Genomic DNA, 15,813 nt, shown 5'->3' on the forward strand with positions numbered 1-15,813 from the left:
AACGCTTGTGAAACTTGCTTATAAACGAATTGTTTGAATCTTTAAGCTTCGTAAAGTGGCTATAAAATCGTTTAGATAAGTTCGATAGAAAATACCCTTGTAATAGGTTTCATGTGTATTATGTTTTCTTGTTTTATTTTCTAGGTTTACTCTGTACTTTTACCATATGCTGTGTTCATTCATAAACTCATTAACTAGAACACCAAATCTACTAAACATCAGCGAGGAAATACAGGATTCAAAACATCTGAGCCAAGCAAGCAAAGAAACGTGTAATTACAAGTATAAAAACGATAGTCATTTCACAATTACTTATAAAGTGTGAACTATAATTTAAAAATATATGCGAATAAAGCTGTTCGAAATGTAACATAATTAATGCATGAGTGTAGGTAATAAATATATACTCATTTTAAGTGACGAAATACAACATAAACGTGTGCATGTAACGATACCATTTATATATCTATGTGCATCTAATTAAGCATTAAACACAAGCGCAATATGCATACACGTTTTAAAATAAGCAACGAGCGCCACATGTTTCTCATAAAAATAAACACTATAAACATGTGCATGCATGTTAAAAACATTATACATTTTACGAATTTGTATGCGCAACTTTTAAAATATACATAGTCACTTTAAGATATATATATATATATATATATATATATATATATATATATATATATACATATATATATAATTCTTGTGTACGGGGCGTTTGCTCGGGTTTCGAATCCTGAGTTCGTATGAGTCTAACTGATAGCCCAAATAGGTTGAAACTCGAGTCTTGGACTTCCGGTTCGTTGACTGTCATGGGTCTTGTGGGTTGCGACGTTGTTTGGCTGTGGAATTTATTATATATATATATATATATATATATATATATATATATATATATATATATATATATATATATATGTTAAATCACCGGGTGCTATTTGACATGAGAAACATTAGAACTGGGGGTAGCCATAGTTATTTTTCTTATCACTTTCTGCTATGACTATTACGGAAAGTATTCATGCTTTTCTTACTTGTTTAATCAATCTACATAAACGATGTTATGAAACTGTACAAAATCGTCTTTAGCCGTGAATGATCCGGATGCAAATGATTCTATTAAAGGTCGTTTTATTTGGGGATGCTGTTTGCTTGTTATGTCGTTATAAGATCATACTGGCCTACAACATCCCAAATGGTATCGGCCATATACAACATGAACGTCATGGATATAATTCAACATTTTTTTTATTATTTATTTTTTTCATTTCAGTCTCCATCTAAAAAATCACCAGACGACTATCATACCACCCATTCTACAACACATAACAGACTTCTATATTCGCTCCGAATATCAGGGTTATTTTCTCTGCGTGTGGCTTTCTGACTGTTTGTCCGTCAGTCACATTTTAACGAATATTTTATACTGCCTTTTTATCCAAAATATTGTAATTATAACAAATAATAAGTTCAAAATAACAAAGGAAGTTATGATTGGAAATCAATCGTTCTTTTCTTGGCAATACAATCTTTAAACATTAGCATTACAAATGTTTGGAGGGTTGATGTGACGCCATGAATTTACGATATAATTTACATTTAAAACATCAATTCCAACATAGCCGCCCATAAAACCTCATCATTATCGAGTATAATTATTGTAATAGTTCGAAATAATATATTTTTCTTGTAGTACATATTGGCATTGAAAATTATTTAATATATGAGCTATACTAGAATTTGTATCTCCCTTTCTCTTTATATATATATATATGTATATGTATATATATGTATATATATATATATATATATATATATATATATATATATATATATATATATATATATATTAATGTACATGGGCAGAAATTCTAAAAATTATGCATATTATATACACATTCATATTTATATACAGATATATAAATAAATATATATATATACTAACATTTCAGCCCCCCCCCAAAAAAAAGGTTGTAGTAGAAAGGCTCGACCCGTACCGCGAAGGAGGGAAAAAATGGGGGAAAACGTGACGTCTTTGCTGTTACGACCACCACCAAACCGGAAGTTACGTAGGGTTAAATTAAGGCTAGACAATCGAAAAGAGGGGATGACTTTCGACAATATTGGCGAAAAAAGCGACCCCTCCCTGTAGAAAAGTGCCCAGTTGCAGGTGAAGAAATTAATGTTTTTAGCCAATTTTTCGATATTTGTCGTCTGAAAGGTTGCGCTTAAAAACGCTACTGATCTTGTGAAAATCCGTCGCCTCTGTCGAAAATTTTAGGCAGACATGTAAACATACATACATACATTTATATATTGGTAGCTCAAATTTTCGACCCAAACCGATTAAAAGGCTTTCCCTATCTCTGAATACCTTTCATGTAAAATTACAAATGTTTAGACCAAAAATTGTCTGGATAATTTGGTATAGACCGCAGCGGTAATTTTTTTTAACTTTGACTCCTATTATGACCTCTTAACATTTATTGTTTTGGGCTCAAATAAGTTAGATCCATGTCCATGGAATCTATATCTAAATTTTTTTATACCTAAAATTGACGGAGGAGTTTGGTAGAGTTCTCAAAGGTCGAATCGTTGAATTTAAAACCTTCTTAACAGCGAAATTTCTGGAGAAAACTGATTACAAAGCTATTATCAAATCTCAGTACCCTGTATATCAAATTTCGGGTCTGTAGACTGAAAATTGACAGAGACATTGTGTAGGGAAATGTACACAGACCGACACACACACACACACAAACACATACACTTTCAATTTTATAGATATATAGATATATAAGTATTTACACATATCTATACTTCTAAAAACTCCATATGTAAAAATGTCAAGTACGTATATGTAATTTTACTAATGAGTTTATCATAAAAGTTATCTTTCAAAGGTAAGAAGTTTTTAGTTGGAAGAATTTCAGAAAAAAAGTTCATCTAGTGTGCTGTTTTGATTCTAATCCTCTGTTTTAAAAACAATAAAATCGAAAAAGAATTATTTTTGCATTTTTAATATATTACAATGCATGTGAATAATTTTGCCTATGATTATTAGACAATGCCTCTCTACATCTCTCTCTCTCTCTCTCTCTCTCTCTCTCTCTCTCTCTCTCTCTCTCTTTATTCCTCCTGTTACTCAGAGGAAAATGTATTGATAATAGAAGTATATGTACTTGTGATATAGATTTATTGATCAGGGAGATACATTATACACCGGTATATATATATATATATATATATATATATATATATATATATATATATATATATATATATATTCCTATCATTAATATATTTTCCCCTGTATGTAAGCTTCACCAGCATTCCGAGATGTGTATTATATCGAAAAGTCTATATTTAATGAATCCTTATATACATCTTTGCTCCTCTTCTGGATACACTTTTAATCAGCAATTTTAGACATTTTAAGGTTACCAATACTACGACCTAAAATGTTATAGAAAAATGGTACATACTAAACATTTAATTCAGATATTTAAATTTTTAAAATGAGGCATTTTACATTTTATCAAAATTATAAAATGCATAAATTCTTAGAAATTGTACGAAACGTGTCTGAAAATATTACACAGCCAGAATTAATGAGTTTTGATGACTTCAACAATTCTTTTGGAGCATACCAGAAAAAAGTGTTTCTATCAAGATGTGATGTTGATCCAGTTTCTGAAGATAGCTTCACGAAGCTCATTTTCTGTTGAATAGTGTTTACCATTTCGATAAACATCTTTTGTTATTCATCCCCAAACAATTTCAATTGGGTTCAAGTCTGTTGATCATGCAAGATATCCGAAGAGATAGACCCCCGTTTTCTTGCAGAAAGGCCAAGGTCAGTCGTGCAGCATAGATTGCTGCATTATCCTGTTAGAATAACCATCCATCCCCACAAAGACGATGGATTTCTGTCGTCAACGTTGCTTTTTGTAGCATGCTAACATAACCAGACGCGGCTTGATGTCCCTGCACCACCGGGAGGCTAATCGTTTCTCAATATGAAAAGGCACGCCATACCATTACGGGCCCTTCACCACTATGGTGTGTATAGAAAATTTCTGGAAGCATGTTTTCGTTATTCTAATATCGTTGGAAGCCATCAGGACCATCTGGGTTGATTTTTTTCCATCAGAAAATAGGACTTCCTTTCAATTCTCAACCTGCCATGTTTTGTATTCACGATCAAACCTTAAATATTGCAGTGAAAAAAATCAAATTTGTGGAATCGACCCCCACTCCCCCCGGTTATTTTTTAAACATAATCATATGGCATCAAAGAATATATACCAATTTAATTGCCCTTTGCGAGAATTACTCTTCAACAATTCCAGTAAAAATAGTGACATTGGTTACACAACGAGTACATTGTCTTGAAGAGGATAACCTTACCTTTCAGATTAGAGTTCTGTAAGTAATGGATGCCAACGCTTAGAATTTAAAGAAATTATGATTGAAAACGAAAAAATATTACATAATAATCCCAACATAAAACGACTCCAAACTATGGAAGTTTTGTATATAAAAATAAAACGTCCAACGATAAATGATATTAACTACAAATCCAGTCATAGTATTTTTAAGTGTCTACGTGCATAATTGACGAGAACTAAGCAGAAGGGAAAGAAAAAAATGTAAATTTTAAATTGTAAATACTATCATATTGTAATTTTAATAAACCTGTTTAAATACTGTACATAAATATAATTGAATATCTAATCACGTTTCCTGAAACGTACTTTTCTCTAATTAGCCACACGTTTAAAACCCAGTAAACAACAGCCTGAAGACGACCGAGATTTCAGTAGAAACTGGTAATAATTAAAAACCTAAAGAGAGTGCTCAATACTATTGCAGAGCAAATTTATATTATTTATTACCTTTTTATCTGCTTAGTTACACCTAGTGTGACTAAGCAGAAAAACGGTAATGATATATATATATATATATATATATATATATATATATATATATATATAATGAAAATTACAATATAATTTACCAAAATGATCCAAGATGGTAAAATTAAAGTAAATTATAAATATTAAAGAATTAATATTTATAAAATTATCTCAGCCATATATAAAAGCTCGTTAAAACCAAATAGGAAATAGAGCTTATAATATGAGGGTAGGAATTAGCAAAATGCGGGATCGGATTTTGCATGCAGAAGTATTTGATGAAACAACAAGTAAGTCAAAGATCCTACTTACTTTTTTTTTAAGTGATGACCTGTACATTTTATATATTATTTTGCCCTATATATTTTTCGCGCCTTTAACATTTTCTGTTTGGGTCATTTTGACTTTTGTTTCCCTTTATTTTATATTTTATATTTAACTTTATCATCATTTTTTTCTCTTCTTTCTCTTCCCAGATCTTTATTATTTACATTTATGTCTGGGAAGTAGAGTGAAAAGCACATCTTATTTTTCTTTTATTAATATTATTGGAATCTTTTCTTTTTTTCCTTGTACACATGTTTGTGAATTATTCCATGGATTTCTGCCTTTGGATTATTGTGGACCATCTTCTTCCATTTACGGGATTTCCTTGGATTTTACTTGTACAAATGGGAATTCTTTTAACTTTCTTGAAGTTTTACATCTGGATTTTACCGTCACTGGATTTTTTATCTTCTACCAGACTATCCATTCGTGTGTAATCACATTTTTCTTTACCATATTCTCTCTGCTTCACTTTTTTGTTTTCAAGGAAGATCTTTGACTTACTTATTGTTTTATCAAATACTTCTGCATGCAAAATCCGATCCCGCATTTTGCTAATTCCTACCCTCTGATGAGAAGGAAAGTATTTCTTCGAAACTCCGCGAATTAAGGACTATCCATTTATCTAGTGTTTCCTTTTCAGATTAAATATGTTTTTAACTCATTTCAAAGTGTTTTTTAACATATTTTATTAACTGTTTGCTCATATATATATATATATATATATATATATATATCGTTATTAAACAATTAGTAAAATACAAGCGTATTTATATAATATTCATATAATTTTATTAGTTGAATTGTACGTCTCCCACATGTTTCGTTAAATGTGGTAATTTTTAAAGCAAATTTCTTTGATATGCATATTAAAAGTACATATCTTTTACTATCACAATATATATATATGCATATACACATATATATGTATATATATACATATATACATATGTGTATATTGTCTATCTCTCATAAATAATCAGTATAATTTCTTCCCTTTTTGCTCTTCTACTTAGTCATCACACGGCAATATTTTGCCACAAGAAAACTCTGGCAAGTTTCATCTTCAGATTTGTTATGCTAACTAAGTCATCGTTTAGTTTAATGTCATTTTTTAAAATTTAATATTATATTATCATTTCTAAAATATCCAAAAATAGATTCAGCTGTTAGTAATTTATGTGATAAAATTAGGATTCCACGGAATAGTTTGCTGTTTATCAATCATAGTTTGTAAAATATCAGAAAAAATGCAATCACAAAAAGAAAAAATGTTTAAGATTTTTTTTTACCTTTTGATATAAATTTAACGTAAAATGAAAAGCAACTGATTTATCAAATTTGAAGTGGGAAAATTGAGGTAGCTGTTTTTGAGCTTTATAAGCTTTGTTTGAAATATAAATAATCGAACATATTTAATTAGTCCCACGACAAAAGGTGCACCTGTAAATTCCCGTCGTCCATTCGTCTGTCCGCACTTCTCTCAATAACTATGACTGGAAAATTTGGAAATCTTGGCCAAACATTAAACATATGTTTATAAAAGTAACAGTACGGATTTTACTGGGAAAACTCTAGTTGCCCCACCCAGGGGTGCTTTTCGGGTTAAAATGGGCTAAAATGGACACTTTTGCGTTTATTAAAAAAATTTAATGCCTTGGATTTTTATAGAACTTTCTGAAAAGTTGAAACTAACTAGTTTCTACATAATTGTGTTTGTCTGCACTTCGCGATAATTCTTGGGTGTGCACCAGGGGCAATTTAAGGGCTAATAAATACACTCCATTGTTGTGACTATTTTACCATATTTGTCCAATATTTTCTATATATGTCTATTTAGCAGTTATGCATGGTGGGGAACTCAAATTAACACATGTTAAGGATTTGGGGACTTTTGGTTCTAAATGATTAAGGGGCAAATGATGGACTTGTTCGTTTCTATTCTTGCATGGTGCAGGACACAAATTTACATATGTTTAGATCTAACCAAGATTTGACGTCCCCTGGAAACTTTATGGGCTAAATGGGGGGGGGGAAATGCTGAACTTAGTCATGTTTATATCTCGTTTACTGTGCACTCACGGGAGGTCATGCATGCTTCACTTATTTGGTAGAGTTTTTAAGGAATAAAATTTTAGCAATTCTGCAATTACCGACCACTTGAATGAAAAAAGACCATGATGGTAAATTTCCGATTTTGAAAACCATCGTTAATTAATTTCGATTAATTAAAAATGATGAAAACTATCGTTAATTAATTTCGATTAATTAAAAATGATGAAAACCATCGTTAATTAATTTCGATTAATTAAAAATGATAAAAAACCATCGTTAATTAATTTCGATTAATTAAAAGTGATGAAAACTATCGTTAATTAATTTCGATTAATTAAAAGTGATGAAAACTATCGTTAATTAATTTCGATTAATTAAAAATGATGAAAACTATCGTTAATTAATTTCGATTAATTAAAAATGATAAAAAACATCGTTAATTAATTTCGATTAATTAAAAATGATGAAAACTATCGTTAATTAATTTCGATTAATTAAAAATGATGAAAACCATCGTTAATTAATTTCAATTAATTAAAAATGATGAAAACCATCGTTAATTAATTTCGATTAATTAAAAATGATGAAAACTATCGTTAACTAATTTCGATTAATTAAAAGTGATGAAAACCATCGTTAATTAATTTCGATTAATTAAAAATGATGAAAACTATCGTTAATTAATTTCGATTAATTAAAAATGATGAAAACCATCGTTAATTAATTTCGATTAATTAAAAATGATGAAAACCATCGTTAATTAATTTCGATTAATTAAAAATGGTAAAAACCATCGTTAATTAATTTCGATTAATTAGAAATGATAAAAACCATCGTTAATTAATTTCGATTAATTAAAAGTGATGAAAACCATCGTTAATTAATTTCGATTAATTTAAAATGATGAAAACTATCGTTAATTAATTTCGATTAATTAAAAATGATGAAAACCATCGTTAATTAATTTCGATTAATTAAAAATGATGAAAACCATCGTTAATTAATTTCGATTAATTAAAAATGACTAAAACCATCGTTAATTAATTTCGATTAATTAAAAATGATGAAAACCATCGTTAATTAATATCGATTAATTAAAAATGATGAAAACCATCGTTAATTAATTTCGATTAATAAAAAATGATTAAAACCATGTTTAATTAATTTCGATTAATTAAAAATGATGAAAACCATCGTTAATTAATTTCGATTAATTAAAAGTGATGAAAACTATCGTTAATTAATTTCGATTAATTAAAAATGATGAAAACTATCGTTAATTAATTTCGATTAATTAAAAATGATGAAAACTATCGTTAATTAATTTCGACGTAGAAAATAATGTACACACCAACTGATGACGTCGCCGATATTGTGAAGTGTTAGCATATGCTGCATCTTAAAAAGTTGGTTCAGGCTGACAATTAAATAAAATAAACGTCTAAAAATTAGTAAAAATAAGTAAAATCATAAATGACGGCTCTTGGGGGGGGGCAAGTAAGTAGGAACAACACAATCATTTGTGTAAAATAATTAATATTAAAGAAATTGTAAACAATAACAAAAATACCTGATACCAAATGCAGTAAAATTCAAGCATCTTTTATATGTGCTGAAACTGTGTTTAACTTATTTTTATTTCATTTGTTAGGTGTGTTAGAAATTTTGTGAAAAATATTGAATAATTCCATCCCGTTTTCCAAGCTTATAACTCCCCGAAAAATGTAATTCAAGCCCTAATTCTTTTTCAATTAAAGGAACAAGGACGAAGGTTTCATTTAAAAGAAAACAAAACAAAAAAAACAACGTGTTTTTTTTTTAAAAAAAGGTTTTAAACTTTGGACTTTACAGGTAAATTTCTAAAAAAAAACACTACTTTTTATTGTTTTAAATTTGAATATATTATTTATTGATCTTTTATCTTCAATTTGTGAAATATTACACTTTGGTGAGTAAATTAATAGACATTTAAAAATGGGAGGCGTGAATTAATTCAGCCCCCTGTCTTTCCAAGCTTATAACTACTCGAAAAATATAATTCAAACCCTAATTTTATTTCAATTAAAGGAGCAAGGACCAAGGTTTCATTTAAACAAAAACAAAAACAAACAAACACACGACGTGTTTAAAAAAAAGGTTTTAAACTTCGAACTTTACAGGTGAATTTCTAAAAAACACTACTTTTTTGTTTTAAATTTGAATATATTATTTATTGATCTTTTATCTTCAATTTGTGATATATAAAACTTTGGTGAGTAAATTAAGTATTTACTTTTCAATAGACATTTAAAAATGGGGGGGCTTGAATTAAAAAGAAAGTTTGTCTAAAATATTATATTCGGTGTATTGGAAAGAGCATAAAATTTCACATTGACTCTGAAAATATCGTAAAAATTGAATAAATTTTGATAGATTTTTAAAGTTTAAAAATTTAAAATACTGAGCTCGTAAAATTTAATTAATTTCATTACTGTTTTTAAAAAAATAAAAAAATAACATTTCTATTACTTTTTATACAACTTTAATAGATTATTTTGGAAGTATAATCCATAAAGAAAATAAACAACCCACATTTAAAAGACAAATTAAAAGTTTTTTAATATTTTATTACAACTTTTGAGAAATTAAGCCTCCTTACTCCTTAAACGATAAGCGGACATTTGTTTAGTATTTTTTTTTATTCAGTGTGTAAAATCCACTTTGAACAACATATTTGGAAATTAGAAAAAAAAAAACTTTGTTTTAGCATGTTAAAAGTATTTAGGTTGGTAGATAATTAAATTCTACTGTGTTTGGTATAAGTTTTTTTTGCTGTTGTATCTTGCTGTTTAGAATTTTTACTAAGGGGGGTTGCTTAGATCGTATTTAAACTAAACTACGGAGGTTGGAATACCCCCTCTAAAATGTACTTGCAGAAATCGATTTTATAGCGAAATTTAAGAATGGTTAGCCGAAAAAAAGGTGAAAAACAAAACAAATAATCAATAAATAATTGTTACCAAAGGCAATAAATGCTACTTTTTACTTAAATGAATGAGTTTATTTTATGTGTTAAAGTATTTTCAAGCCCTTTTCTTTATTTTTTAATCTAAAATTGCGGGTGTATGGGTGGGAAATATCTCCAGATTTTCTAGAATTCCCCACTAGATTGCAAACGAAATCTCCAGATCTAGCGGGAAAACCGCAAAATTAGAAACACTGGTCACGTGACGACAAGCAGTGATAAATAATTGTCCATAAATAAAAAAAATGGCCTATCGGTACAAAGAAAACCACCTATTTATTATAGAAAAATTAAGTATAATGTTATAATTAAAACGAGATATGTAGAAACACGCATGAATACAGTAAACATATTATACCAAAATGTCGAATCAATCATTTATTTAGTTATTTAGACTATTAATTACGAACGTACCAAGAGTTACATTTATATATATATATATATATATATATATATATATATATATATATATATATATACATATATATATACATATATATATATTAATATATATATTAATATATATATTAATATATATATATTAATATATATATATATATATATATATATATATATATATAGTTACTTGGTTATATTTTTGATAAAGAATTCCAGCACAGTGCTCTACTATAAGGAAAAATTTCAAAAATAAAAGCGTAATATTAATAGTTTTATTTTCAAAATGTTTAGATGTAATACGTCATCGGTACCGTCGGTTTGAAACCTGATAATAGGGAACCATTTTAGGTCCTTATATCATGATCTCTTCAGCCGATCTATCGATATAAATCAGCTGAAAATAGATTGATATAGAGATCTAAAACTGTCCCCTATTATCAGATTTGAAGTCGATAGTACGGATGCATTATCTCGCGTAAATATATATATATATATATATATATATATATATATATATATATGTATATTAATATATATATACATATATATATATATTAATATATATATACATATATATATATATATATAATTATAAAACTCAAATTACCTAGTAACGATGTATGTAACCAACTTTCCGGTTTACGACATCCGGTTGCGCATGCGAGCATGAACTGCGCACTGAGATATTAACGTTATTATTTCGAAATAATTATTTAACATGGCAAGAGTGGGGTTTAAAATAACTTAAACGTAATACAAATATATACATATATATATATATATATATATATATATTAAAATATATATATATATTATAAAATTCAAAAGACCTTGTAACAATGTCTGTAACCCACTTTCTGGTTTACGACATCTGGTTGCGCATGCGAGCATGAACTGCGCACTGAAATATCTCACTACTGATGCAATTCTCTATCTATATAAAAGCCAAGTACGGCCAAGGATGGAATACTGTTGCCATATCTGGGCAGGAGCTGCCAAAAACAGCCTATCATGCCTTGACAGAGTACAAAATAGACTTCGTGGTTTAGTGGGGGATGCCCTTTTCTCTACCCTGCAACCCCTCTCCCACAGAAGAGACGTTGCGAGCCTATCCTTGTTTTATCGTTATTTTCATGGCAGGTGCTCGTCTGAACTCCAATCCCTGGTCCCCCCTCGCCAATCTTTCACGAAAAACACCCGTCTAGCTGAATCCACTGTGAAAAATTTCCCCCACTCTATATATGTGCCTAAATCAAAACGCGGATTTCATGAACAAAGCTTCTTTCTTAGAACTGCACGCCTGTGGAACTCTGTTCCGTCTGCCTGCTTCCCTCCGGACTACAACTTGGATGTCTTCAAGTCTAATGTTAACAAATTTCTAATGAACCGCCCCTCTAATTAAACACTTCATCAAATCTCCTCACTAACGTAATGTACTTGCAATAACCCTTATCCCTGAGTGGCTTCCGGGCCTTGATAAGTGGTGATCACTGTGTAAAAAAAAAAAAAAATATTAACGTTATTATTTCGAAATTATTATTTAACATGGGAAGAGTAGGGTTTAAAATAATTTAAACGTAATACAGAAATGAACGATGTAAAAAAAGCAGACAGTATTAACAATTGTTTATTTGGATGATTTAAACGCGAAAAAAAAGAACAATTGGGACACTGAAATATTAACGTTATTATTTCGAAATTATCATTTTACATCGGAAGAGGGGGGTTTATAATAAACAAAAAAAAACAAAAGAACAATAGGGTCGTTGAATTATTAACGTTATTATTTCGAAATTATTGTTTAACAGGGGAAGAGTGGGGTTTAAAATAACTTAAACGTAATACAGAGATGGATGATGTAAAAAAAAGAATGCAGATATATCAAACTTTGAATTTAACTAAAATAAGTATTATGGTATCTGTTCAGTGCACATTTACCTGTAAGTATGGCCAAAAACACTTATAATTCAGTAACTGTAAAAGATTTTTTCAAAAATAATCAATTATTATAAACAGAACGACTCATAGAAATCTATCTATATTCTTTTTTCATTTTAATATACTTTCATAGAAATGTTTCTGTTATGTAAAAAAAAAAAAACTATTTTCTTTACGGCAAAAGTGTCACGCTTATACATGAATTTCATAGCTAATAACACATACTGACCCAACGGGTCACGGGTAGTCCAGTATATATTAATGAAAGAAAAATAAAATAAAATTTTGGTTGGGCCCGTAAATTTCTTATTTTATCTTTTAATCGTTACATTTTATTAGCGATGTTTCTGATAAAAATGGAAAGAATTGCAATTCACTGTGTACAGATATGCGTATTTGTTTATAGAAAATATTTGTTTTAAATAATTAGAAATTATACAAATTAAAAATCCTTCTCTAGGCATATGCCAAACGTAGGTTAAAATATTTGGTGGCTATTTCGTCAGTTATTAGTTAATTTACAATTGTTGTAAATCAATTGATGGCTGTTTGTCTGTCACTGTATCTCATGAATGGTGACTTTTATTAATTTACTCATAATATTGTTGAAGGTATAAAATAAAAAGGGATAAATTGAAGTTCTTCATCTGACCTTAGTATTTAAAAATTTCTAAAAATGTTAGAAACAAATAACATAAGAGCTCTCAAAAGTACAAGAAGTGTTTTTTTTGTTGTTGTTTTGTTGTTGTTTTGCGCCAAACGTCACTAATCTCACCTCCCAGCCATTAACTGGCGATCTTATTTACGCCTGTCTCGTCGCCGCCGCTATTACTGTTGATCAGGCTATTTCTAGGTCAATTTTTGAGACGTCCTTTCTTTAAACACCCCAACCTGTCATGCTCGTCTGTTACCCAACAACCACCATCTTGTTTAATGCTTTTTCTTTTCTTTTTTGTAAATTTCTGTTGTTGTTGTTGTTACGTCTTATTTGTTTACGTCGCACGGTCTGCTCCATTCCGAAGCAGGTTTAGACTGAAAATGTTGCTCTGTTCCAGTTTCTTCTCCTTTTCTTTAGATTTACACGATCGAGTTTCTATTTTAAGAATGTTGTTATTACTCTACGATTCCTCGCTCTGTTTACATCATATTTACAGCTTCAATGCTCCGTTCGCTCTTTTTGTATGTATGTTTGCTTGGTTGCACGCGGTTATACGCAATACCTCAGGGAGATGAACGCCTTTGCCTTGCATAGTTCCAGGTCACACTTGGGCAAGGCGTAGTACCTGTTAGCCTTCCTCTCAAGTTATGGAGGTTTACTATACTGTGAGAAGCACGCTTGATTGAACACAACTTTATACTTATTCACATTTTTCTGGATATCTTTTCCATTTGCCGAGCGGCCTTATTTATTTCAGTTGGTATGTTGTATAAAACGGCGCCCAAAGGTTGTTGTTCAGTCATATTGTAACCGGATCTCATTTAATACTTGGGCAAAGATACTAACAGTATTTAATGGCTACCAAGAAACTAAATAAATAAACTATGAAATAAGCAAATCGAAATAAAAATAAAATAATTCGCCCCTAACCATCCTGCCCCCACCTTTATAAAAAAGAAAAACTATAAATACACCAAGACTCAAAGGAAAAGGAAAAGAAACCACAACAATTGTTCCTGATGATAATCAGATGCACCGATAGAAAGCATATATATATATATATATATATATATATATATATATATATATATATATATATATATATATATATATATATATACTAGCTAAAGTACCCGTTATTGACTGGGTTCAAAAACAGTCTACAGAAAATGAACTCTAATTTATGAAAGTATGATAGGTTATGAAAAGAAAGGGTTGTAATGAGATAGCTTCGAATTTGAGGGTATCAAAACAAAGCAAAATATTATGAAAGCAAAAATAAAATAGATAAACCCCATAATTTATTATACCATACCTGTTCACACTGAAACACTTATCAAAATATTCTGTGGATCTATATTAAAAAAACTTGTTAAGCTTTGTGACATATTTCCATTCTATGGAGGTCAGGCGCGAACGAACACCCCATACTTTTATTATACAATATTTCTTCAAACTTAAACATAATTATCAAAGTATACTTACGCAGATAGATATGAAAATTCTGTGACAGAAGTCTGACGAAGTTACTGGATCGTTAATACGATTCAGTAGCGGAACATGTGTAACTAAACAGATAAAACGGTAATAAAATAATATATATATATATATATATATATATATATATATATATTTGCTCTGCAATAGTATTGAGCACCTTTTTCAAGTTTTCACTTTTTACCAGTTCTGATATATACATACATACATACATACATACATATATATATATATATATATATATATATATATATATATATATATATATATATATTGTTTATATGTATATGCGTATGTATGTGCATACATGTCTCAGCTGCCGGAAAGCTTAAACTCCATGATAATAAAACATGCACACCCTGCCGCTGCTTAGTCATCTCATTATTTAGGCTTGTCTCTCTGCAATCAGTGGTAGAGTTTGAGAATAGAATTTTTTTTTTAATATGTGTAACACAAGCATGTTGTTGTGTCGAGATTGTCGTGTGCAGAGATCTTTCTAAATATTGTTTTAAAAAAAAGACCTATGGCGAAAGCTGAGTGGTCACGTCCACAGACTTGACGAGCTAAAAGTGCGTAACTGCAAATCTGCACAACTATTTATTTAACATGTCGACTAAATCGCTTACAGGGTGGAAGCAACTTCGGTGGATGATCTGGTGTCCAAACAGCCTTTTCTGGGGGTACACTGCTCATCCATGAACTTGAGAAGGGTCTAGAAAAGGTGACCTAAAAATTGCCTATCCTTTTTTATTAGCAAGTCGGCTTCCTGCGATCGGCAGCTGCTCTATGTTTGCAGAAGAAACACGATATAATTAAAAAATATGAAACAAAAAAAATCAAAATTTCATCAGGAGTAACTTTACTGTTGCTACGTGGAAAACAGAACTTTGCTGGATGTCTTAGATAGTGAAAGACATGGGCGTAGAATAGCCATCATTGCAAGAGAGCTCGCTAGGTACAGCATAGACATTGCGACATTGTCAGAAACACGCTTGAGTGATGAAGAT

This window comes from Euprymna scolopes, chromosome 9 (assembly GCF_053919585.1).
Source record: "Euprymna scolopes isolate OS-2025 chromosome 9, ASM5391958v1, whole genome shotgun sequence".
NCBI lineage: Eukaryota > Metazoa > Mollusca > Cephalopoda > Sepiida > Sepiolidae > Euprymna > Euprymna scolopes.